The sequence below is a fragment of the Panicum virgatum genome, chromosome 2K, assembly GCF_016808335.1.
Source record: "Panicum virgatum strain AP13 chromosome 2K, P.virgatum_v5, whole genome shotgun sequence".
Classification (NCBI taxonomy): domain Eukaryota; kingdom Viridiplantae; phylum Streptophyta; class Magnoliopsida; order Poales; family Poaceae; genus Panicum; species Panicum virgatum.
The window spans coordinates 16,574,852-16,599,256 of NC_053137.1; the positions used below are offsets into that span (position 1 = coordinate 16,574,852).

Below are 24,405 nucleotides of genomic sequence, written 5' to 3' on the forward strand. Positions count from 1 at the left end.
TTGCATTCATGCTGGTGCATAATTTTATTTGAGTGTGGTTTGGATTCAAATTCAAATTTGAATTCAAACTTTGTTTGAATTAGGTTTTGAATTGAGAGAGTAAATAGAAAATAGAAAGGAAAAATAGAAAACCCAGCCCTTTTCTACAACCCGGCCCACTTCTTCCTCTCTCCCCTGCGGCCCACATCTTTCCCTCCTGGCCCGTTTCCTTTCTTTCCACCGCAACAGCCCGAGCCGGCCCAGCCTCCCGCCTCCCCCTCGCTTTCCTCGTTCGGCCCACTCCACCGCGCCCCGCCCCATCGCGGCCTGCTTCGCGCCGCGGCCCGCGCCGCTCTCTCCCTCACTGCGCCCCGGGACCCACCTGGCAGTTCCGTCCCCCTCCTCCCTTCCTTCCCCGCGCAGCGTCCGCACCGATCTTCGCCGGGAATCCCGCTGCGGTTTCCCCTGGGCACGCACGCCCAGATCACAGCCCGGCCTATATTTGGCCCCCAGCGGACCCCCCTCGCACCCCATCCACTCCCTTCGCCGCCCCCAAACCCCAGCTCGCTGCGCCACGCCCTGCTCCGCCGGGCCGACGATCTGCGCCGCCGTGAGCACGCCGCCCCGTCGCTCCTCCGGCCGCCAGGACTCCCGCACCGGCTCCGCCTCGGCCCCCGGAGTCTTCCCGGGCCCGCTACACCCCACCACGACCCCTGCGCCGACCTCGCCACCGAACTCCGCCGGCGCCGCCGCCCGTCCTCGACGCCGGCCGCCCTGCGCCGCAAATCAGACCGCCACAAACCCTCGGTGAGCGTCTCCCCGACCCCTACTCCTTTTTGCGTTGGCTAATTTGGACCTTGGCGCGCTCTATCGCTTACGGCACTGCACTCCGGCGAGGCCCGCCGCCTGCGCCGTCGCGCACGCCGCCCGAACCCCCGTCGAGCCCGGCTGTGAGCCCCAGTGGACTACACGTGCCGAGCTCGTCCTTTTGCACCAACCTGCAGCCCAAAACAAGCCCGGACGGCCATTTTCGGCCAGCGCCGGCGAGCCTCCGGCCGCCCGCCACCGCGGAGCAGAGCTCCGGTGGCGTTCCGCCGCCGCCGTCGCCTGCGAGGCACCCTGGTCGTCCGATCCGAAACCGACGCTCCAGATTAGATCGTAGGTTGAACGAATCCAAACCGCCAGATCTGAATCCTGCGGTCGAGATCTGTAGATAACGGTTCGGCTCGCTCTTTTGCTAAAGAACCCCTGAAGTTTTCTACAATCAACCCGCAGTCCTGAGTTATTCAAAAATAATTGCAGATTGACCCATGTTTTTACTCGGACCCCCTGACCTTTTTAGTTTTAGCACCCGCAGTCCAGTTAAGGTTGTTTTGCGCGTTAGCCCCTGAAGCTTTAGTTTAATTACGTTTTAGCCCTCGGTTTTTGCAGAAAACCCCCTGGAACTTCAGTTTTATTACAAATAAGCCCCTAGAACTTGTTTTTAGCCTAGAAAATGCGTTTTAGCTCCGTTTTTAGCGTTCTTTATGTCCACGCGATCGTTGTAACGAGTAGAACAGTTTAGACTTAGTTTTTCTTGCTGTTTTATTGTATTGATGTACTGTTCTTTGGTTTTTGTTAGTGTTTGCTTGTATGCTTATTATTGTGCATTGTTTTGGCCATGTGTTCGTGAGTAGACGTTGATCCAGTTGAGGAGCCCCAGTACCAGTACCCGGAGCAGCCGTCTTCGGAGCACTTTGAGCAGCAGCAGGAGCAGTACGAGGAAGGCAAGTATAACATGAACAACCCATCACTTTTAAATACATTTTCATACTGCATTTTAATACTGTATGCCTTTAAGGATTTCCTAGCCAGTTTATATCCTTTAAATATACCCTTGGGTTGCATTTTTGGTTAGTTGTGCTAGGTTGCTGCGCTATAACACACTTTGGTCCTTTTTAATTAAATTGATTAATGGTTTACTTGAACTTAATTCTGAGAGTGGCCCTCTGTGTGGATGAGTGGCTCACGTCTCGTTAAAAGATGTTTTTGTAGAAACATGGTTTAGGGGGCCAGCACGGTGCTTAGTGCTTGGTTGGCCACTCTCCATAAGGACCGGTTCATAGAGCGACAACCTGGGACAACAGCGCTACCACAAGGCTAGAATGGGATAGACTTGGCGTAATAATTAGATCTTTTTGGTTTGGAGTAACTTACCTGCGGGGCAAGAGTAGTAAGCTTCAATGGTCCCTGCTCCTCCGGCTTGGTCTATGCTTGGATTGCGCTCCTGTGCTTGTACCCCTGGAGGTGGGCCCCATCGTCGCCGACCTAACTCTCGCGGTTACGCCTTACCAACGAGATTCTTTTTAAAGGCCTCGTAGTGAGTCGCTGGCCATCTCACCTAAGGAAGTGTGATGAACAACTGGCGTAGCTCACGACTTGTGGGTAAAGATGTGCAACCTCTGCAGAGTGTAAAACTGGTATACTAGCCGTGCTCACGGTTATGAGCGGCCCAGATCCTCCTTTTGATTAGTGAAGTTATCTCCTTCCGACGAGGGAGGTGCTTCTCGGGGTTACCTTGGTGGCTTGGTTTTGGTTTGGTTCTCAGTAGTAGTATAATTTAATTCTAATTAATGACTATGTAACTGGGTTAATGGTAATTCATCCATTCGTAGTAAATAGCTTTAATAAAATTTTGCCAACACTTAAAAGCTAATGCAGTTGAGTCAGCCAACCTTAGAGCCTCATAGTTTGTGTTATACTTGTTGAGTACAAGTTGTGTACTCACTCTTGCCTCTTCTCTACTTTTTCCTCTTGGCTACGCTACTGCTGCTCAGTTCCTGCCGACACGAGGGAGTTCGTCCAGCGCTACCAGGACTACGAGGACTTCTAGGTGCTTCGTCTCCCAGTCGACGTCCCTGTGGCGCCCTGCTTCAGCTTCGGAGAGCTTTATCGTATTTTGTACTTCGCTTCCGCTGTATCAGACATTTTGTCATTATTGTAATAAATAACATTCGTATTCGCTTTATTACATCTTTTTACGTGATATGTGCTATGATATACTGTTCATTCTGTTGTATATACGTGTGACTTGATCCTGGCACGTATATGATTGCTCGGTTTATGTTCTTTTATAAACCGGGTGTTACAGAGTGGTATCAGAGCCATATCGACTGTAGGACGAAGCCTAGATAGAACTGGTCGAGTTTTAGGACTTCTTCTCTCCAATCCTTGCCTGCTAAATTATTTTACTATTATACCCCTTGACTTCTTTGACTTTTTACCCGTCTTGCCTTGATTTCTCTCTCTGAAGAATAGTTTTCGTAGATTTTGGCCTGAATCAGTCATCTGACCACCATGAGCATAGCTAGGTGACCTTTTTATAATAATACGATAGCACGTTCTGCGACGCGTTGTGTTAGTCGAGGCTATTGCTAAACTCGGCTAAGTTGTGAAAATTGTCTGCTTGTTATTATGCTCCATGTTTGATTTGGATTTTTGAATGATTGCATAGTTTAGTAGTTAAATATGTTTAATGAAAATCAGTTTTAAATTAAAGTTAATTGATCAATAAAACAAGTTAGATCGTTGGGGGTAAAACCGTCCACTCCATCCTCTCTACCTTATCATGCCTTGGGCTTCTGTCTTGCTTGATGAGAAGAAGGATAGCGCGAAGAAGAGGTGATATCCAGAGATTCACCGACGAGGACGTCGGTTTCTGTAAGGGGGTAGGGATGTGACACCCCGGCCTACAGATAGTATGGGAGAATTTGGTGATTGCTCAGACGAGATAGAAGAGTTATGCAGATCTGAGTTGAAGAAGTGCTTGAGAGTGCCAGAAGAACAAGCACCGTTGAAAGGTTTGGATCTGACTTATACTGAGCATCCGGTGAAGATTCTGGAGACATCCGAGAGGGTTACTCGGAACAAGCACATCAAGATGTGCAGAGTTCAGTGGAGTCACCACAGTGAAGCTGAGGCTACTTGGGAGCGAGAAGATGAGTTGAAGAAGACCTATCCAGATCTCTTTGCTAGCCAGCCCAGCTAAATCTCGGGGACGAGATTTCTTTAAGGGGGTAGGGTATGTAACACCCTAATTTAAATTTCAGCATTTATTAATAAATTAAATTGGCTTTATTTAAATTTTCTAAGGTTTATTGTGTTTAGTTGGCATTTAATCTAATTTTTGTTCCTTAAGTAATTAAAATTTATCATAGGTTTAAATTTTTGTTGCATTCATGCTGGTGCATAATTTTATTTGAGTGTGGTTTGGATTCAAATTCAAATTTGAATTCAAACTTTGTTTGAATTAGGTTTTGAATTGAGAGAGTAAATAGAAAATAGAAAGGAAAAATAGAAAACCCAGCCCTTTTCTACAACCCGGCCCACTTCTTCCTCTCTCCCCTGCGGCCCACATCTTTCCCTCCTGGCCCGTTTCCTTTCTTTCCACCGCAACAGCCCGAGCCGGCCCAGCCTCCCGCCTCCCCCTCGCTTTCCTCGTTCGGCCCACTCCACCGCGCCCCGCCCCATCGCGGCCTGCTTCGCGCCGCGGCCCGCGCCGCTCTCTCCCTCACTGCGCCCCGGGACCCACCTGGCAGTTCCGTCCCCCTCCTCCCTTCCTTCCCCGCGCAGCGTCCGCACCGATCTTCGCCGGGAATCCCGCTGCGGTTTCCCCTGGGCACGCACGCCCAGATCACAGCCCGGCCTATATTTGGCCCCCAGCGGACCCCCCTCGCACCCCATCCACTCCCTTCGCCTGCCCCCAAACCCCAGCTCGCTGCGCCACGCCCTGCTCCGCCGGGCCGACGATCTGCGCCGCCGTGAGCACGCCGCCCCGTCGCACCTCCGGCCACCAGGACTCCCGCACCGGCTCCGCCTCGGCCCCCGGAGTCTTCCCGGGCCCGCTACACCCCACCACGACCCCTGCGCCGACCTCGCCACCGAACTCCGCCGGCGCCGCCGCCCGTCCTCGACGCCGGCCGCCCTGCGCCGCAAATCAGACCGCCACAAACCCTCGGTGAGCGTCTCCCCGACCCCTACTCCTTTTTGCGTTGGCTAATTTGGACCTTGGCGCGCTCTATCGCTTACGGCACTGCACTCCGGCGAGGCCCGCCGCCTGCGCCGTCGCGCACGCCGCCCGAACCCCCGTCGAGCCCGGCTGTGAGCCCCAGTGGACTACACGTGCCGAGCTCGTCCTTTTGCACCAACCTGCAGCCCAAAACAAGCCCGGACGGCCATTTTCGGCCAGCGCCGGCGAGCCTCCGGCCGCCCGCCACCGCGGAGCAGAGCTCCGGTGGCGTTCCGCCGCCGCCGTCGCCTGCGAGGCACCCTGGTCGTCCGATCCGAAACCGACGCTCCAGATTAGATCGTAGGTTGAACGAATCCAAACCGCCAGATCTGAATCCTGCGGTCGAGATCTGTAGATAACGGTTCGGCTCGCTCTTTTGCTAAAGAACCCCTGAAGTTTTCTACAATCAACCCGCAGTCCTGAGTTATTCAAAAATAATTGCAGATTGACCCATGTTTTTACTCGGACCCCCTGACCTTTTTAGTTTTAGCACCCGCAGTCCAGTTAAGGTTGTTTTGCGCGTTAGCCCCTGAAGCTTTAGTTTAATTACGTTTTAGCCCTCGGTTTTTGCAGAAAACCCCCTGGAACTTCAGTTTTATTACAAATAAGCCCCTAGAACTTGTTTTTAGCCTAGAAAATGCGTTTTAGCTCCGTTTTTAGCGTTCTTTATGTCCACGCGATCGTTGTAACGAGTAGAACAGTTTAGACTTAGTTTTTCTTGCTATTTTATTGTATTGATGTACTGTTCTTTGGTTTTTGTTAGTGTTTGCTTGTATGCTTATTATTGTGCATTGTTTTGGCCATGTGTTCGTGAGTAGACGTTGATCCAGTTGAGGAGCCCCAGTACCAGTACCCGGAGCAGCCGTCTTCGGAGCACTTTGAGCAGCAGCAGGAGCAGTACGAGGAAGGCAAGTATAACATGAACAACCCATCACTTTTAAATACATTTTCATACTGCATTTTAATACTGTATGCCTTTAAGGATTTCCTAGCCAGTTTATATCCTTTAAATATACCCTTGGGTTGCATTTTTGGTTAGTTGTGCTAGGTTGCTGCGCTATAACACACTTTGGTCCTTTTTAATTAAATTGATTAATGGTTTACTTGAACTTAATTCTGAGAGTGGCCCTCTGTGTGGATGAGTGGCTCACGTCTCGTTAAAAGATGTTTTTGTAGAAACATGGTTTAGGGGGCCAGCACGGTGCTTAGTGCTTGGTTGGCCACTCTCCATAAGGACCAGGTTCATAGAGCGACAACCTGGGACAACAGCGCTACCACAAGGCTAGAATGGGATAGACTTGGCGTAATAATTAGATCTTTTTGGTTTGGAGTAACTTACCTGCGGGGCAAGAGTAGTAAGCTTCAATGGTCCCTGCTCCTCCGGCTTGGTCTGTGCTTGGATTGCGCTCCTGTGCTTGTACCCCTGGAGGTGGGCCCCATCGTCGCCGACCTAACTCTCGCGGTTACGCCTTACCAACGAGATTCTTTTTAAAGGCCTCGTAGTGAGTCGCTGGCCATCTCACCTAAGTAAGTGTGATGAACAACTGGCGTAGCTCACGACTTGTGGGTAAAGATGTGCAACCTCTGCAGAGTGTAAAACTGGTATACTAGCCGTGCTCACGGTTATGAGCGGCCCAGATCCTCCTTTTGATTAGTGAAGTTATCTCCTTCCGACGAGGGAGGTGCTTCTCGGGGTTACCTTGGTGGCTTGGTTTTGGTTTGGTTCTCAGTAGTAGTATAATTTAATTCTAATTAATGACTATGTAACTGGGTTAATGGTAATTCATCCATTCGTAGTAAATAGCTTTAATAAAATTTTGCCAACACTTAAAAGCTAATGCAGTTGAGTCAGCCAACCTTAGAGCCTCATAGTTTGTGTTATACTTGTTGAGTACAAGTTGTGTACTCACTCTTGCCTCTTCTCTACTTTTTCCTCTTGGCTACGCTACTGCTGCTCAGTTCCTGCCGACACGAGGGAGTTCGTCCAGCGCTACCAGGACTACGAGGACTTCTAGGTGCTTCGTCTCCCAGTCGACGTCCCTGTGGCGCCCTGCTTCAGCTTCGGAGAGCTTTATCGTATTTTGTACTTCGCTTCCGCTGTATCAGACATTTTGTCATTATTGTAATAAATAACATTCGTATTCGCTTTATTACATCTTTTTACGTGATATGTGCTATGATATACTGTTCATTCTGTTGTATATACGTGTGACTTGATCCTGGCACGTATATGATTGCTCGGTTTATGTTCTTTTATAAACCGGGTGTTACATCAAGATGGAGAACTAGTGGAAACAATGGAAGAGTTGAAGCCGCAACACGTGAATTTGGAGGAAGAAAAATTTGAACACATTGGAGAGTTAGATCAAGAAGAGGATCGTGCGCCCGATGTTCAGATGAAGCTGCTCCCCAAAGGATTGAAATATGAATTCTTGGGAGATGGCAAGACTTTCCCGGTGATTGTTAGCGACGAATTAAGCCCGGAAGAGACGGAGAAGTTGCTGAATTTATTGAAGAAGCACAAAAAGGTGATCGGCTACTCGATTAATGACTTGAAAGGTATTAGCCCCGCTTTTTGCACACATCGTATACAACTCGAGGAGAGATACAAGCCGGTCGTAGAGCATCAAAGAAGGTTGAGCCATGCTATGCGTGATGTGGTGAAGAAGGAGATTATCAAATTGTTGAATGCCGGAATAATATACCCCGTGCCACATAGTGAATGGGTAAGCCCCGTGCATTGCGTTCCAAAGAAAGGAGGACTCACGGTTGTGAAAAATGGGAAGGAGCAATTGATACCGCAAAGAACCATCACGCGATGGAGGATGTGCATCGATTATAGAAAATTGAATAAGGCAACGAGGAAGGATCATTTTCCACTACCATTCATTGACGAGATGCTAGAAAGGTTGGCAAAACATTCACACTTTTGTTACCTTGATGGATACTCGGGATTCTTCTAAATACCTATTCATCCGGATGATCAACATAAGAACACATTTACTTGCCCGTATGGAACTTTTGCATATCGAAGGATGCCTTTTGGATTGTGCAATGCGCCCGCTTCTTTTCAAAGGTGCATGATGGCTATATTTTCAGATTTCATAGAAGAGATTATGGTGGTATTCATGGATGATTTCTCGTGGGAGAGTGTAACTTGAGAGTCACCACTAGCAAGAGGATTGGCGGCAACCTTGGATCTTGTCTCATTGGGGACTAGCTTGGTGGCAACCAAGTGAACCTCGTGATAAAATTCACCGTGTTAACTTTTTCTACTGTTCTCGATGGTTTGCGTTCTCCAAATCACAAGCCTTGTATTTACATTCATATATATCTTGTGCTTGTGTAGTCGCTCTAGTGATTAGTTAGCTAGTAGTTTGCTAATCATCTTCTTGCTTGTGTAGCATAAAAGTAAAGATCCTAGTGTAACTAATTAGCTTGTGTAGTATAACTAGTTGCCTTGCTTAGTTTGTGTAGCTAAGTAAGTTTCAGCCTTTGGATTTGGCTTGTGTAGCCTTGTCCATTGTGCATCTAAAGAGCTTAGGTTGACTTTGTCTTTTGCTCATTAGAATTGAGTAGGAGTTCCCCCGGTGTGTGAAGTACTAGTGCCTAGGTTTGAGTGACCTTGCATTAGAATTGGTTAGGTAAGCGCTATCTAGCCCGGTACTCCTTTTGCTTTGTGTAGGATCTTTTGGAGGTGCCTTAGAGTTATAGTTAGAGGGGTGAAGTCTTGGCTAAGCGAATAGTTTAAATTCCGCACAAGTTTCGGTTAGCCTGCGCAATTAGTTTTAGAAAGGACTATTCAACCCCCCTCTAGTCCGCCATCTCAACCCTACATAGTATCGCAGCTTGCGTTTGGCTATAAGCACTGCATAGAGAAGCTTTTGAATCTGGGGGTATCAAGTTTTTGTCTCACTTAGAATCTCGCTTACGAAGTACACCAGTCACTGTACTTTCAGAGTGTGCCCTTGCACCTCCCTTTCTATGACCAACGCGGCGCTGACTACTGTTGATGGCCATTATTTCACATTCTGACCATCATCTTCTCGGGAATAAAATGAGCTTTACACTATGTTCCATTCATATTTTACTTAAATCTAATAAGTTCCATAAGTTTTGGATGAGTTGTGATTTCAGGTGAACATATACCAAAATTGGGCAAAAACCCAGGCTGACCGGCCTCCCCTAGGCCGGCTGGCCTGGCACCTCCACAAACCCTGCCACGTCTTCGATCCAGGGGCAATGTCATGCACTCAAATGTCTCTGAGCCGAGGATTGGATGTCGGTTTGATCGAATGAACCGAAAGGCTTGCACAAGGATCAAAGGACCCACAATTCAGTGCAAAGATATGTCCAAGTCAGCAATCCACCTCCTAGGAAGACCACAAGCGTACATTCGCAACGTCGGTGCAATGGAGGGCCGAGGGGAGCCAGAGGGAGGCCGGCCGGCCTAGCACGTGCAAGCGTTGCAACTACACAACTGTCACCGATATCAGGAGAGGATCTAAAGCATCCAGGAGAAGGCGGTGGCCAGAAGGCCACATCCCCAGGCCGGCTAGCCTAGGGGATGCCAGTGGCCCCCACTTTGTGGCCTCTCACGTCCCGGCTTCACGTGGAAGTTAAGCTCAACTGTCACAACCGCCTTCAACCGATGCCACGTGCTTCACCTGCTCAAAACTGACCCTGGAAGGCTATAAATAGAGCACTCATCCCTCACTTGTAACACACAAATTGGAGCTCATTCACTCTTCACTTTCTAGAGTAGGATTAGTAGTTTGGGAGTTAGAGTCGAGTTGAGATTGCTCGGGATTCCGGAGTCCTCGGAATTCTGGTATAGCTCTTGTATCCTTCTTTCGAATTTATCAATATAAGTTATCTTCTTTACTTTTCTGAGTTAGCTTTACTTTCCGCTTTCTTTTATCTTCTCGAATCTAAGTGTTCAGCTCGAGTGCGGAACTTGTATCCTTTAGCTTAGGCTATGTTATCTCTCTGATATTCGGGAGTCTATCTTACGGGTTTTCTCGCCCGGACTAGAGTATCTCAAGTTAGTGCTCTAGGTTGTGGGGGATTTCTCTCGAAGGCCTCGAGAGAAATCATAACACCGAGTGCAGACGTGGTTTCTAAGCTTAGTGTTAGCTAGAAAGTGTGTTCCACCCCATGGTACCATTGTGGTAGGCGGCAGGTGGTAACAGCCCTGTCCGTCCCTCGTAGTCCACCACGTTCGGGTGCTTTCATAGCAGTAGTGCCGACTGCCATTGGACTCCCTTCTCATCCCAGTCTGAGTCCTTCCCTGAGGCCGCCGAAGTAAGCTCTGCCTTCCCGAAGATTAGTTAGATAGTTAGTCTGATCTAAAGAGGCTAGCTTGATAATTCAGAAGTGTATCAGGTGTCTTATCTCGCTCGTTGTCCTCCCAGCTACTACCTCTCTAAGGAGTTGAGCCTCCGTTGTCACTCGGTCATAGACTGGCCACTTATCTTATCTCTGTATCTGGCTTACCCCCATCTAGTTAGTGGGTTGATTAAGTGTTGACGCTCACTAACGACCATTTTTAGGCGTCGACTTGATCAGAAAATCATGAGAGTTTGCATTTCTTACACGCATCCTTATCCAATAAAGTTCCTAAATCACACTTTACCTTTTGGAATATGCAAGTTGCATAGTCTTTAGGCTTAGTGGAGTTTAGGAGAAGTCTAGGAGTCATCGAGTCGCCGGAGTTGCTCGAGAGTCTGGTATGGGTTCATCTCTAGCTCTCTCTTGTAATATTCGGTCGTTTGTAATAGAATTAGACTATGGTTACCGATATCTGCTTGAAGTATATTCTGAGTTATCGAGTATATGCTTCTTGTCATGGTTGCATTATTACTCAATGATCTCATTGCATAATTGCCTTGTGCAGGAGATAGCTAGTCTTTTGTTCCTAGAACTCTATCAACTGTTCCAATATTCGTATGATTGCTCTAGTGTGATGTTTGTCCATCCGGAGGGTGGGGGCTCCGCGCGGGACACTAGAGTATCCCTTACTAGTGTAGACATGGTGTCTAGATTAGCTAAGAGTTGCTGGATGTCAACTATACCCACGGTTTGTAGAGGTAGCCGGCAGGTGGTGACAGCCCTGTCCGAGCCTTTTAGTAATCCTCCACGTTCGGTATGGGGGGTAGGAGGTACATAAAGTCGCCGGGGTGTACGGGCTCCTCCCATTACTTCGATAGCGATCTCCCTGTTGTGTAGTTTAATCTCTGACGTGCTAACCAATGAGAAAGCATCGATATAGCTAGCCTAACACAGCTGGCTCGAGCTCTGACTTTTACCTTGCTCCCGGCCTAAAGCAACCTTTATTCTTTTATCCAGGAGAGTAGTTTGTGTGTGTCACACTACCTCTTACCATGTTATTATCTTACACCTGTTTATGCATGAGAATATCCAATCTAGATAGAGCTCACCAACTGATCTATATATTCTCTCACTCATCGCCTTCCTTGCGGAAATATAAATGACACCCCGGTATACTCCCGGGTAAAATGCTACAGCGGTATTCCGTGCGCTTGCGGATCTATTCGTGGTTCATGAAATAATGTCGTCCCAAATTGGCGTCTGCGGGCATCATCGCTAGGTGACGTTGGTAGGCGCCATCAAGCATTTTTGGTGTCATTGCCGAGGAAGGCACAGAGTGAAATATATAGACAGAGTTGTGAACAAAATCGAAATTGGTATTCGCTTGCTAAACAGGCTAACTTGGCTTTGTTTTCTTGTCTTCGTTGATATGAAAATAGGGTAGTGTATGACCGGTTTCGACTTGCCGCAAAACTTTCATTCCGATCCAGAGTCATTTTTGAGGAGGACGCGAGCTCGTCTCGTATCACCTCGGAGATCACTCTCGACAGTTGATCCAGTCATCGCATCATCGTCAGCTCCTAGAGCTATGGCCCAGAAGACACTCCGTGATTACTCTGCTCCGTCTACTAGCCAGGTCCCGACCGGACCCGAGGTTAACACCGGAAGAGAAGATTTTGCGATCAAGATGGGCCTCATTACGATGGTGCAGGCCAGCCCATTTTGTGGCAGGGCCAATGAGGATGTCAGCGCTCATCTCCAGCAGTTCCTGGAGCTCTGCAGTACTTTTGTTATCAAGGGTGTATCGCAAGATGCAATCCGGCTCCGTCTGTTTCTGTTTTCTCTCTTGGGGAGAGCGAAGCAATGGTTTTATGCTAACAAGGCTGTTGTGGATACTTGGGACAAATGTGCTAAGGCGTTCCTCTCGAAGTTCTTCCCGATGGGCAAAACCAATGCTCTTCGTGGTCGGATTTCGAACTTCCAGCAGGCATCAAATGAGTCAATTCCGAAAGCTTCGGAGAGGCTTCAGGAGTATATTCTAGCGTGTCCGCACCATGGAATGGATAATTGGCTCATTCTACATAACTTCTACAACGGGTTGACACAATCATCCCATGATCATGTGGATGCTGCTGCGGGTGGAGCTTTCTTCTCGCTGACCATTGAAAGAGCTACATCATGGATCGAGAAGATGGTTTCCAACCAAGGTTGGAGCGATGATCACCTCCAACCGCGCCAGCGAGGTATGCACCCCGTCAAGGAGACTGACATGCTCGCTATGAAGATTGATCTCCTCCTCAAGAAATTTGAGGATTATTCCCAAGATAAGGCTCAGATGCAAACACTTCAAGCCTTGGAAACTCGCATGACATGCGAGGTCTGTGGGAATGTTGGACATTCGGGCAACATTTGCCCAGAAACCCAAGAAGAAGCTCTATTCCTCAATGGCAATGGGTTTCGTCCACAAGGAGGTCAGGGGTGGAATCAACCACGCCCATATTACCAAGGAGGTAATGGGAATTCGAATTCTTTCGGTCCTAACCAGCCTACCTTGAGAGATCTTGTCTACAGCCAAGCGAAGATCAATGAGTCCCTTCAGAAGAAATTGGCCGCTACAGACAAATCCATGGAGACCATCCAAGCCAAGATGGACGGATTCTCCACTGCTATGAAGAACCAGCTAAGTTTCAATAAGACGCTAGAAACTCAATTGGCTCAACTAGCTGCTGCTACTCCTGCTGCTGAACTAGGGAAGATTCCGGGGCAACACGAATCAACTCTAGAAAACGTGAATGTCATCAATGCTATGTGGAAAGAGCCCCTTAGCAGGACATCTCTCAGCTATGCAGAGAAGCTCACATGCCCAAGAAGAGGTGCGTGGGGCGAGTTGGCAGCCACAATAAGAGAAGATCCCGGAACCCCAGTGATCAGCTGCTCAATCTTTGATTATGAATTTGATCACGCCCTTTGTGACCTTAGAGCCAGCGTTAACATCATTCCCAAGGTGACTTTCGAGAAGCTAGGCTATCCATCAATTTCCCCTACCACTATGTGTGTTCAGCTAGCAGATTCCACGATAAGATATCCAGAAGGAGTTGTGAAAAGGTTAATGGTAAAAGTCAAGAATACCTACATATTGGTGGACTTCATAGTCCTTGATATGGAAGGAGATCTTGGAACTCCGCTCATACTTGGGCGACCATTCCTCTAAGATGCAAATGCCAGAATTGATGTGGGGAGAGGAAGAATCAGCCTCCGTATCATGGGAAAGACCATGAAATTTAAATTCCAAAATAAGAAAGAGGTATTCCTGATTCATGAGGATAGTAAGAAACAAGGGCTATGGGTAGAGCCCGGTTGGGATGATCAAGGCTATCACCCTTCTTCCAAGCCAGCTGTGGAGGATTGGGAAATTCATACTCCACCAACCGAGCTAGTGGAAGATGATCAGAAGATCCCTTATTTCATCACCAATACAGTATGGAAAGATCTGGAAACCGTCTATCCAACATCCGAGGATCCTGTTCCTGCACCGCCTACGCCACCAAAAAAAACCAAGAAGGTGTGGCGCAAGAAGAACAAGACATCATCGACCGCTACTACTTCCCCAGGTATGGATGAAACGACCTCAACCTGATCAGGTATGGAGAAAGGTCCAACTTTTTTATCCGAAACTAAGAGCTAGCTTGGGGGAGGTTCCCTCCCCTAAGTCAACTGTATCCTTTTATTTGCTTTCAATAAAAAATTAATAAAAACTTCCAAAAACAAAATAAAAATTTACTGCTTTTTTTCCTTTTTCCATGATGCGCGATAAGAATGTTTTAACTCCCTTTTGATAAGTTGAAAGGATAAGTTTTGCTTTGCTCTATCATGTTTGTTGTGCCTAGTTTGAAAATAAGAGTTCTCTTGAGTTTATATTCGTTGGTTATACAAATATATTGCCAATAAACCTGAAAGTTCCATGGGTTGCATATGCTTGATCCGATTCTAAGTTGTTGTGAGTTTAGATATGCTAAATAAGGTTATGCAAGCTTGTTCTAGTGATGCTTGAAGTCTGGAGTTGTTTTCAAAAAAAGAAAATTTAAAAAAAAATAAAAGGCAAGTTTCCCAGCGATATGCAATGTCCTACCAGAGCCATATGTCATATTCCATGAAAAATCCTTATAGATATGCTGCTTGATATTCTGTTGAGTTTTGTCAAATTGGGTGACCCTAGTAAGATGCTCTTCATGCTTTCTCGATCATAAGCACGTACACGTCCCATCCATTTGTTATATTCCTACACTGGGAATTAGCACCACCATCCACTTCACATCTATAAATGCTCCATGTCTTGGTGATCTCTCTTGTAGAACATTCCTGAAATAAAATAAAGTCAGATTATGGTTGCCCTAAAAAGAAGAGAAAAGATGGCATACCAAAGAAGTATGACCCAAAAAAAAGGAGAGAAAAGGGGGTAACCATGTCTCAAAAAAAAGAAAAAGAGAGAGAGACAGGGATGATTCGAGAGAGAAAAGCCATTACCTCAAGGAGTAAGCCATATTCATCCATCTATCCATCCATTCATACACTTGCACCTTTTGATCGAGATTGCATGACTTGTTTCTCTATGGATCCTCTCTTTGACTTTACAATAAATAGAATACAAGTGTGCCCTGTTCTTATCCTACCTTGAGCTCCACAAAGGCTTGTAGTAGTAGGGAAGATCAAAGACAAACACTGCCCTGGTAAGGAAATACAATATGAGTGCCTCGAGAGAGTTATCCTGGAGCTTTGCCATGTTTTCAAAAAGGTTTCAAAAAAAGTGTCTCCAGATGGATTGAGGATCTATGAACAAGTAAGTACTGCTTTATGCACCATTCTAACTCTCAACAGCCCAAGACAAGGAAACAGCTAAAAAGCCCCATGAGGGAGTAAGGTAATTGAGCAAAGGTATGATAACCAACTTATTTAAGCTTATAGATGAATCTCTTTGCTTCAGACTAATACATGACAGGTAAGGTACGAGTCAAAGTGATTTTCTTATCAACAACTTGATTTGTCCTACTTTGCTCGGGATGAGCAAAGGACAGCTTGGGGAATCTTGTTGACGCTCACTAACGACCATTTCCAGGCGTGAACTTGATCAGAAAATCATGAGAGTTTGCATTTCTTACACGCATCTTTATCCAATAAAGTTCCTAAATCACACTTTACCTTTTAGAATATGCAAGTTGTGTTTTCAAGCTAATATGCAGGTTACAAAAACACTTTGGCTCGACACAAAATCACAGAAAATATCAGAGTACCGATTCAGGCTCAAATGGACCAAGTGAAGCCCAAGAACTGAAGCAAATGCAGCTGGGGCGGGCTGTGCCTCAACTTTAGGACAAAGGGAGACCAAGACAAACCCACTCCAGGAAGTTGGGGGCGGTGGTCGGCCCGGGCAGGCCGACCGACCTACCTGGTCAGCCAGCCAGGCCCGTGGGTCCCACCGCCTCAACCAAGGCACGTGGCGCTTCCCTGTTGGCTCACAACGTCGGTTTGGGGTGCTGCGGCTGGTGGCTCCCTGCTATGAATAGAAGGGGGGGTAGAGAATAGAACACACACACGCACACACACACACCACACACCTCTTCCTCTCTTACATTCCTTGCATAGTCTTTAGGCTTAGTGGAGTTTAGGAGAAGTCTAGGAGTCATTGAGTCGCCAGAGTTGCTCGAGAGTCTAGTATGGGTTCATCTCTAACTCTTTCTTGTAATATTCGGTCGTTTGTAATAGAATTAGACTATGGTTACCGATATCTTCTTGAAGTCTATTCTGAGTTATCGAGTATATGCTTCTTGTGATGGTTGCGTTATTATTCAATGCTTGCATTGCATGATCACCCTGTGCTGGAGATGGTTAGTCTTTTGTTCTTAGAACTCTATCAACTGCTCCAGTATTCGTATGATTGGTCTAGTGTGATGTCTGTCCATCTGGAGGGTGAGGGATCCGCGCGGGACACTAGAGTATCCCTTACTAGTGTAGACATGGTGTCTAGATTAGCTAAGAGTTGCTGAATGTCAACTATACCCACGGTTTGTAGAGGTAGCCAGCAGGTGGTGACAGCCCTGTCCGAGCCTTTTAGTAATCCTCCACGTTTGGTATGGGGGGTAGGAGGTACATAAAGTCGCCGTGGTGTACGGGCTCCTCCCGTTACTTCGATAGCGATCTCCCTATTGTGTAGTTTAATCTCTGACGAGCTAACTACTGAGAAAGTGTAGATATAGCTAGCCTAGCATAGCTGACTTGAGCTCTGACTTTTACCATGTTATTATCTTACCCCTATTTATGCATGAGAATATCCAATCTAGATAGAGCTCACCAACTGATCTATATATTCTCTCACTCATCGCCTTCCCTGCGGAAATATAAATGACACCCCGGTATACTCCCGAGTAAAATGCTACAGCGGTATTCCGTGTACTTACGGATCTATTCGTGGTTCATGAAATACTGCCGTCCCAAATTGGCGTCTGCGGGCGTCATCGTTAGGTGACGTTGGTAGGCGCCAACATTAAGCTAGTATGGTTGTCATTAGATTTACGATAATCTTTGCCATAGTGCTTCCCTGAGGAAAAATACGATACCCTCAAATACTCCATGGTGAAATGCTACTGCAGTGATTTTGTGCGCTTGCAGAATTAATATTCTATTGGGGCATAAAAAACGCCAACAAGCATTTCTGGCGCCGTTGTCGGGGAAGCAATTGGCTAAAGATATCGTAAATAGTTTGATAAACTTTACTAGTTTGTCACCGCTAATCTTAGCGGGCTTGCCATTGATCTCTCTATCTTTTTTATTGTTGCAGAGGAGTGCATGACCGGTTTTGACCTACCAAATAACTTCAATCCAAATCCAAAAAGAATCAGGAGAAACGTGAGATGCCGCGTCGTCCCACCTCAGAAAAGACTCACTTGGCCTATCAGTTTGCCATCCACTTCAGCCTCATCACCCATGGCCCAAAAGACTCTTTGTCAGTTCTCGGCCCCGTTCAGTAGCCACATTCCTACTGAATTGAACCAAGACCAAGCCGGCACTGACGGCTTTGAGCTGAAGACTGGACTGGTGAACATGGTTCAAGCAAATCCATTCTGTGGAAAGGCATCCGAGGATGCCAATGCCCATCTCCAGAACTTTCTGGAGTTGAGTAACACCATCAACCCCAAGTGTACTACGATGGATGTCGTCCGCCTTAGGCTATTCCCGTTCTCACTGCTCGGGAAGGCCAAGATGTGGTTCTACTCCAACAAGGAGGCTTTCACAACATGGGAATCTTGTTCAAATGCATTCCTGGCCAAGTACTTCCTGGTGGGCAACACCAATGCCCTCCGAAACAGAATCTCCGGTATCCAGCAACTATCGGATGAGATCATCCCAGAGGCCTGGGAGCGTCTGCAGGAATACATACAAGCATGCCCACACCACGGCACGGAGGAATGGCTGATCATCCAGAACTTCTTCCACGGCCTAAATCAGCAAGCCAACGACCATGTAGATGCAGCAGCTGTTGGTTCCTTTCTCTCTCTCGATGTTGCGGGAGCGAAGACGCTGATCGACAAGATAGCCTCCAACAAGAGTTGGAGAGGTGACAAGCAGCCAGCCCGTTCAAGGGGCGTGCATCAGATCGACAGTGTCGATATGCTGGCTGCCAAGATGGACCATCTTATGAAGAAACTGGAATCTCCGCACAAGGAGGTGAACCAGGTTTCGGAGTCTCAAATGACATGTGAAACATGTGGCGAGACTGGGCACTTGGGCAACTCATGCCCCCTAACTCAATAGGACGCGAACTTCGTTGGCACCAACAACAACAATCCCGACTCGGGATTCCGTCCTCAGCAAGGTTGGAACTCAAAGCCCAATCAGCAAGGTATGAACTTTAACAATTTTCAGCCTTCGTTAAAAGACCTAGTGTACGACCAAAATCAAATAAATGATAACATTAGCAAGAAGTTTCTTGCTAATGACAAAGTTTTGGAATCTTTATCCTCACAACTAGAGGGCTTTAGCTCTATTATCAAAAACCAGTTGAGCTTTAACAAAATGATAGAAACTCAAGTAGCTCCGCTAGCCTCATCCTGTCCTAATGCTAACACGGGGAAACTGCCCAGGCAACCGGAAGTTCCCTCGAAAGAGAACGTTAATGCGGTGACTACGCGTGGTGGTAAGTCCACACAGGAGCCACCTTTCCCACAGGATGCAGGAACTCTGCGGAAAGCCGCATCCGCCAGCCATACCGATACTGAAGAAGAAGAGCAGGAGGAGGCAATCGATTCCAACACAATTGCAGCCCAGGAAGACCCCGTGGAACCCCTTAGAACTTCACGGGATTACCACGATATAACTGCCTTACCATTTCCAGAACGGATAAGGAAGCTGGTGGCCGACGAGCAATTCAGCAAGTTCATCGAGGTAATAAAGAAGCTATATGTCAATATACCGCTTCTTCATGCCATGCAGGTGCCTACGTATGCCAAGTATATCAAAGATATTCTTGGAAACAAGAGAATGCAGCCCACCACCGAGGTCGTGCAGTTAACAGAAGAGTGTAGCGCTGCTATACTCAATCCTCTCCTGGTGAAGAAGAAGGACCCAGGCTGCCCAACCATCACATGCTCAATCGGAACTCGACACTTCTCAAACGCTCTATGCGACTTGGGAGCAAGTGTCAGCGTCATGCCCAAGGTAGTCTATGACCGCCTTAACCATCATGCGCATTCCCCTACTGCCATGTGTTTGCAGCTAGCGGATTAATCAGTTTGCTATCCCGCAGGAGTAGCAGAGAACATCCCGGTGAAAATCCGGAATTTCCTTATTCCCGTCGACTTCGTCGTCCTCGACATGGAAGTTGACACCAAGACACCTCTCATTCTTGGGAGGCCATTCTTGAGTACCGCAAACGCAAGTATTGATGTGTGAGCTGGAGAAATTCAGCTCAACATCAATGGCCATAAGGAGACGTTCGCCTTCAAACCGAAGGTTGAACAATGCTCTCAAGTCAACGCAATCAACCGGAAAAAGAAATCCGAGGAAGATCCGGAGAAGTCGTCCATCCCACCTATCGAAGCCCTCATTGAATACATAGAAAGCCTATGGATTCAAGAGGAGGCGAAGCAAATCAAGCTTCACAACCACAGAAATGCGTGACGAAGGATCCAACATAAGAAATTTTTGGAGTCGGAAAAGAAAGGGGTCGAATCAAAACCCACACCCAAGAAGGTGTGGAGAAAGAAAGGGTCGTCGTCAGGAACTCCACCCAGCGACGACAAACGAACCAAAGATAAGGAGAGTTCTGCTCTGGACTCAAAACCCGAGCTCGCGCCATGAGGTTCATGGTACGTATCCATCATCGCATTGCATATAGGATAGTTTAATTTTCCTTGCATAAGCTTTATTTCATCTCTGCATAAGCATATTTGTTTTTGAACCAAATCATGTTTGAATTCCAAAACTCTGCATTCAAAGGAACTTCACAAAAATTTTCGAAAAAGTTCGGCCAAATGTTAGGCCGGCTGGCCCCACCTTGCCTCATCTGGTCAGGAGCAGCAGGGATAGGGGAGCATTGCTTGCACATGGAGCAAGGGACAAAGCATGGCGCACTGGATGTGCAAGTGCAGGCCGACCGGCCCCATGGAGGCTGCCCGGCCCCATGGAGGCCGCCCGGCTCTCCTCCTCCGCTCACGTCCCGTCACCACCGAAAGGAGCATTATCACCTGAAGGTCTACGGGGTAGAGCACCAGCGTGGCTCGCTCGGCGCCGTGGAGAGGCCGACTGGCGTGTCCTAGGCCAGCCAGCCTGGCCCTGGCGCTGCTCTATAAACTCGACGATGGTGACGCTTCCCAGTGCACCAGCAGCTCAGGTTTGCATGTTCCAGCCCGAGCTCATCCATCTCCTCTCCCTTTTCTGAGTTCCTTTGCTTAATTAAGTTCTTTTGAGCTAATCAAGTGGAAAACTCAATGGCTAGCTCAACCAAAAACAAATAATTTCTGTAGTGTTTAGTGAAGTTCATAAATCTGAAAACACCAAAAATATTTCCCTTGAATAAAGTCATGGAATGCTGAACGACGAATGTTTGTGGTGGTGTAACGCCCCGCAAGAACGACTAACCTTCCTCCTAATTGTCATATCCTTTGGGTATTGTGTGCATTTTGTAGGAACCATGTTCGGGAAGGCCAAGGAAAAGATCAGGAGGACATTCTCGAAGAGCTCGAGGAGTTCACGGAGTTCATCTTCCTTGCGGGATACCATGTCGGTCGACTCCGGTTGCCATACATATATATCCCGGGAAGAAGAAGAACCTCCAGCAGAACCGAAACCCCATCTCAGCATCAGGATTCTGACGATGGTCGAGCAGATCGCCATCAAGAACGACTATGAACGGGAGGCCCTGGAGCTACTGAAGACGCAGAACTTCGGTCATGCCAAGAGGTTTGAAACTCGCTTCCTCATAAAGACAGGACTTAAGCAAGACATGAACAATGCCCTCACCGCCGTCGGATGGGAGAACTTCGCCGACATTGTCGAGCCAGGTTCGCAACTCTTAACCATGGAGTTTCTTATTTCTTTTGCCATTGAAGAAACCGGTACTGAAACTAAAGTTTATTTCTGTCTCTTCAATGAACAATTCGTAGTGAAACTAAAAGACTTTAGCATCGCGTTGGGCTTCCATAAAAGATGCATTCTTGACCCTAACGAGTTTGCTAAGAAACATCATTATGACCTAAATTCATGGTGGAGTGCAATATCAAATGAACTTGTGAGTAGCAAAAACAGCACAGTCTCCATCCATAATCCTACCCTGAGGTTCCTAGCCAAGTGGCTTGCCATGGTCGTGCACCCGCGTGCAGACCTTCGCCTCTGCAGCTTGCCCGAGTTGCAGTACTTGTACGCCATGGCAAAGCAAATCCGCTGCTCTCCAGTCAGAACCATGCTCGTTCACTGGCAGGAGATGATCTCCGGCAAAAGCCCCATTGATATGACCTCCTTGGTCACTCGCATTGTGAGGTACATTGGTGTGATGGACAATGCCGAGGTCACTTTCATGCCAGAAACCGAGGCATTCAGGTACGAGGATGGTCTCGAGCACTTCGTGCAGGGACACATGATGCGCGAAGGGCCCAGAAACTCTATCTTTTATGTGTTACCCCAGGTGCGATAGGGAGATCGAGCTTCCATGCCCGAGACTCCCTCTCTATGTGGTGAAAAGCCCAACCTTGCAGATGAAGAAGAAGGAGCCCGCGCGATGGTGTGTTGTAGGTCCGCAGACTAGAAGCAGAACCCGGCAGGACCAACAAGCTGGAGCAGGACCATCACGTCAAGCACCCTCGGCTCCCACTACTACGCAGCCCGGACCATCTACTCAGAACGTGAGCTTCAAGGAAGCATATGGGCACTATGCCTATGGCGACCCGAGCTCATTCCAGGCCAGCAGTAGTGGGTGTGCCGGTGCTCAGTGACCCTACTACCCCGCAGGTATGCATTTGTCTTATGGTCCACAGGTGGGTCCTTCGGCATCAGCACGCTTCAACTATGAGGACCCGATCATGCAGAGCATCTCCGACCTCTCGAGCCAGATCACCACCCTTGGCACGCAGCAGCAGCAGATGCAGGACACCATAGCACACAACACCCAGCTAGCTCAGTAGAGCTGTGGGCTAAGATCGGCCATGTATTATGATGTCTCCAACGTCCTCCTTCACCTGGGGCTGGACCAGCAACCATCCCAGCCATACTATCATCCCAAGCAGTACCAGCAGCCTGAACAAGAGGACAATGATGATGACGATGAGGAGGAGGAAGAAGAGGACCCCGACGAGGAAGAGGAGGACTCCGATGAGGAGGACTGAGCTTCTTTGAAGCTTGGGGGGTCGTATCGCCAGGTAAGTCACCACATCCCGACCGTTTTCAGTAGCCGTGCCTTAATAAATAAATAAGCATTTAAATAAAATCTCTCTCATGTTAGAATAAATATATGAGTGGAAATCCATGTAAGCTCTTGCCTTGGAAATGATGAATAGTTGCTCTATTCATGCCCCGTATGTGCCTCGTTTACAGCTTTTTACTCTCCTAGTACATGAGCTAGTTGGCACATTTTAGTTCCACTGAAAAATAGTTGAGTGGAGGCATGAGTTTAATTTCCAAAGTCTAAGTTGTTGCGGGATTCGAGATAGCCCAAACTGGATTTAAAACTACTTGCTCTAGTAGGGAACCTCTCAGAATCTTTTGAAAATTAAAATTTTGGTGAAGGTTTCCCACATGGTTATAATGGCCCATCCAGAGCCTTTTCACGTTACATAAACCGAAATGAGCTATCTTGTGTTACCATGAGCTTTGCTGAATGGTGTGTTCGTCAAGGAAATGGAACTTGCCATCTACCGATCTATCTCCTTCATGTACCCATCGTTTGCTAGCCTCAAATGTCTGGTCTGTCAGACACCCACTTCGGAATTGACATCCACCACCAGATACCATTCCCCCGCTATCATACACCCAAAGTCTCCACAGTATACCCAATCATCCCAGATAAGGTCTTCCCATCATGAAACTCCAGAAATATTAGAATCATACCAGCAAAAGAGAGTGGGAATTATTCTTTAAAAAAATGAGAGAAGAAAATTCCACTCTCCCATAGAGTTGCAAACATGGAGTTAAATAAAAGACCAAATTCCCTTTCCAAGTATGAGTCCATTTCTCTCCATCCCTTTGACATCCCACAAGATTGGAATTTGGTTGAGTTCCAATCCTTCATGGATCACCGTTCGGCTCGGCAATATAGGTAACCAAGGTATTCAACACTCTCCCTACCCATAAACTCCACTTATCAGCCTTAGAAGTAGGGAAAAGTGGGTCAAAACTTCGACCCCATGTGAGGATCATACACCTTGAGTGACTCGAGAGTACCATTGGGAAACCTAAACTTCTTTTGAAAATCTTGCAAAACTTTGAGTTAGGAACCTGAACGAGTAGCAGAAAACATTCTGGTGAAGGTTGTTCAGTCCTTCAACCGCTCAAGACAAAGGGATGAAAACACCATCCTTCAGAACCTTAGGTATGAGCCAACTTACTCTTAGTACATACGGGACGAGTAATATACTGTGCGCAAGGTACCTGTAGGGTGTGAACATTGATGCAACTCCTGATCCACCGAGCCTTAGTTTGAGCTTTGCTCGAGGACAAGCAAAAGTTTAAGCTTAGGGGGGTGTTGACGGCCATTATTTCACATTCTGACCGTCAACTTCTCGGAAATAAAATGAGCTTTACACTATGTTCCATTCATATTATAATTAATTCTAATAAGTTCCACAAGTTTTGGATGAGTTGTGATTTTAGGTGAACATATACCAAAATTGGGCAAAAACCTAGGCCGACCGGCCTCCCCTAGGCTGACTGGCCTAGCACCTCCACAAACCCTGCCACATCTTCGATCCAGGGGCAATGTCATGCACTCAAATGTCTCTGAGCTGAGGATTGGATGTCGGTTTGATCGAATGAACCGAAAGGCTTGCACAAGGATCAAAGGACCCACAATTCAGTGCAAAGATATGTCCAAGTCAGCAATCCACCTCCTATGAAGATCACAAGTGTACATTCGCAATGTCGGTGTAATGGAGGGCCGAGGGGAGCCAGAGGGAGGCCGGCCGGTCTCCCCTAGGCTGGCCGGCCTAGCACGTGCAAGTGTTGCAACTACGCAACTGCCACCGACATCAGGAGAGGATCTGAAGCATCCAGGAGAAGGCGGTGGCCAGATGGCCACATCCCCAGGCCAGCCGGCCCCACTTTGCAGCCTCTGACGTCTCGGCTTCGCGTGGAAGTTAAGCTCAACTGTCACAACCGCCTTCAACCGACTCCACGTGCTTCACCTGCTCAGAACCGACCCTGGAAGGCTATAAATAGAGCACTCATCCCTCACCTGTAACACACACCTTGGAGCTTATTCTCTCTTCACTTTCTAGAGTAGGATTAGTAGTTTGGGAGTTAGAGTCGAGTCGAGCTTGCTCAGGATTCCGGAGTCCTCGAAAGTCTGG

The 24,405-nt window shown here is 47.6% G+C and overlaps 1 non-coding gene across 1 annotated transcript; it reads right to left on the reverse strand.

Annotated features, from left to right (window-relative positions):
* Nucleotides 1-17,704: 17,704 nt before the first annotated feature.
* LOC120696418 lies at nt 17,705-17,811 on the reverse strand. The gene has a single exon (XR_005684189.1). It is a non-coding gene; the product is annotated as a small nucleolar RNA R71 (small nucleolar RNA).
* Between the last annotated feature and the right edge of the window lie 6,594 nt (nt 17,812-24,405).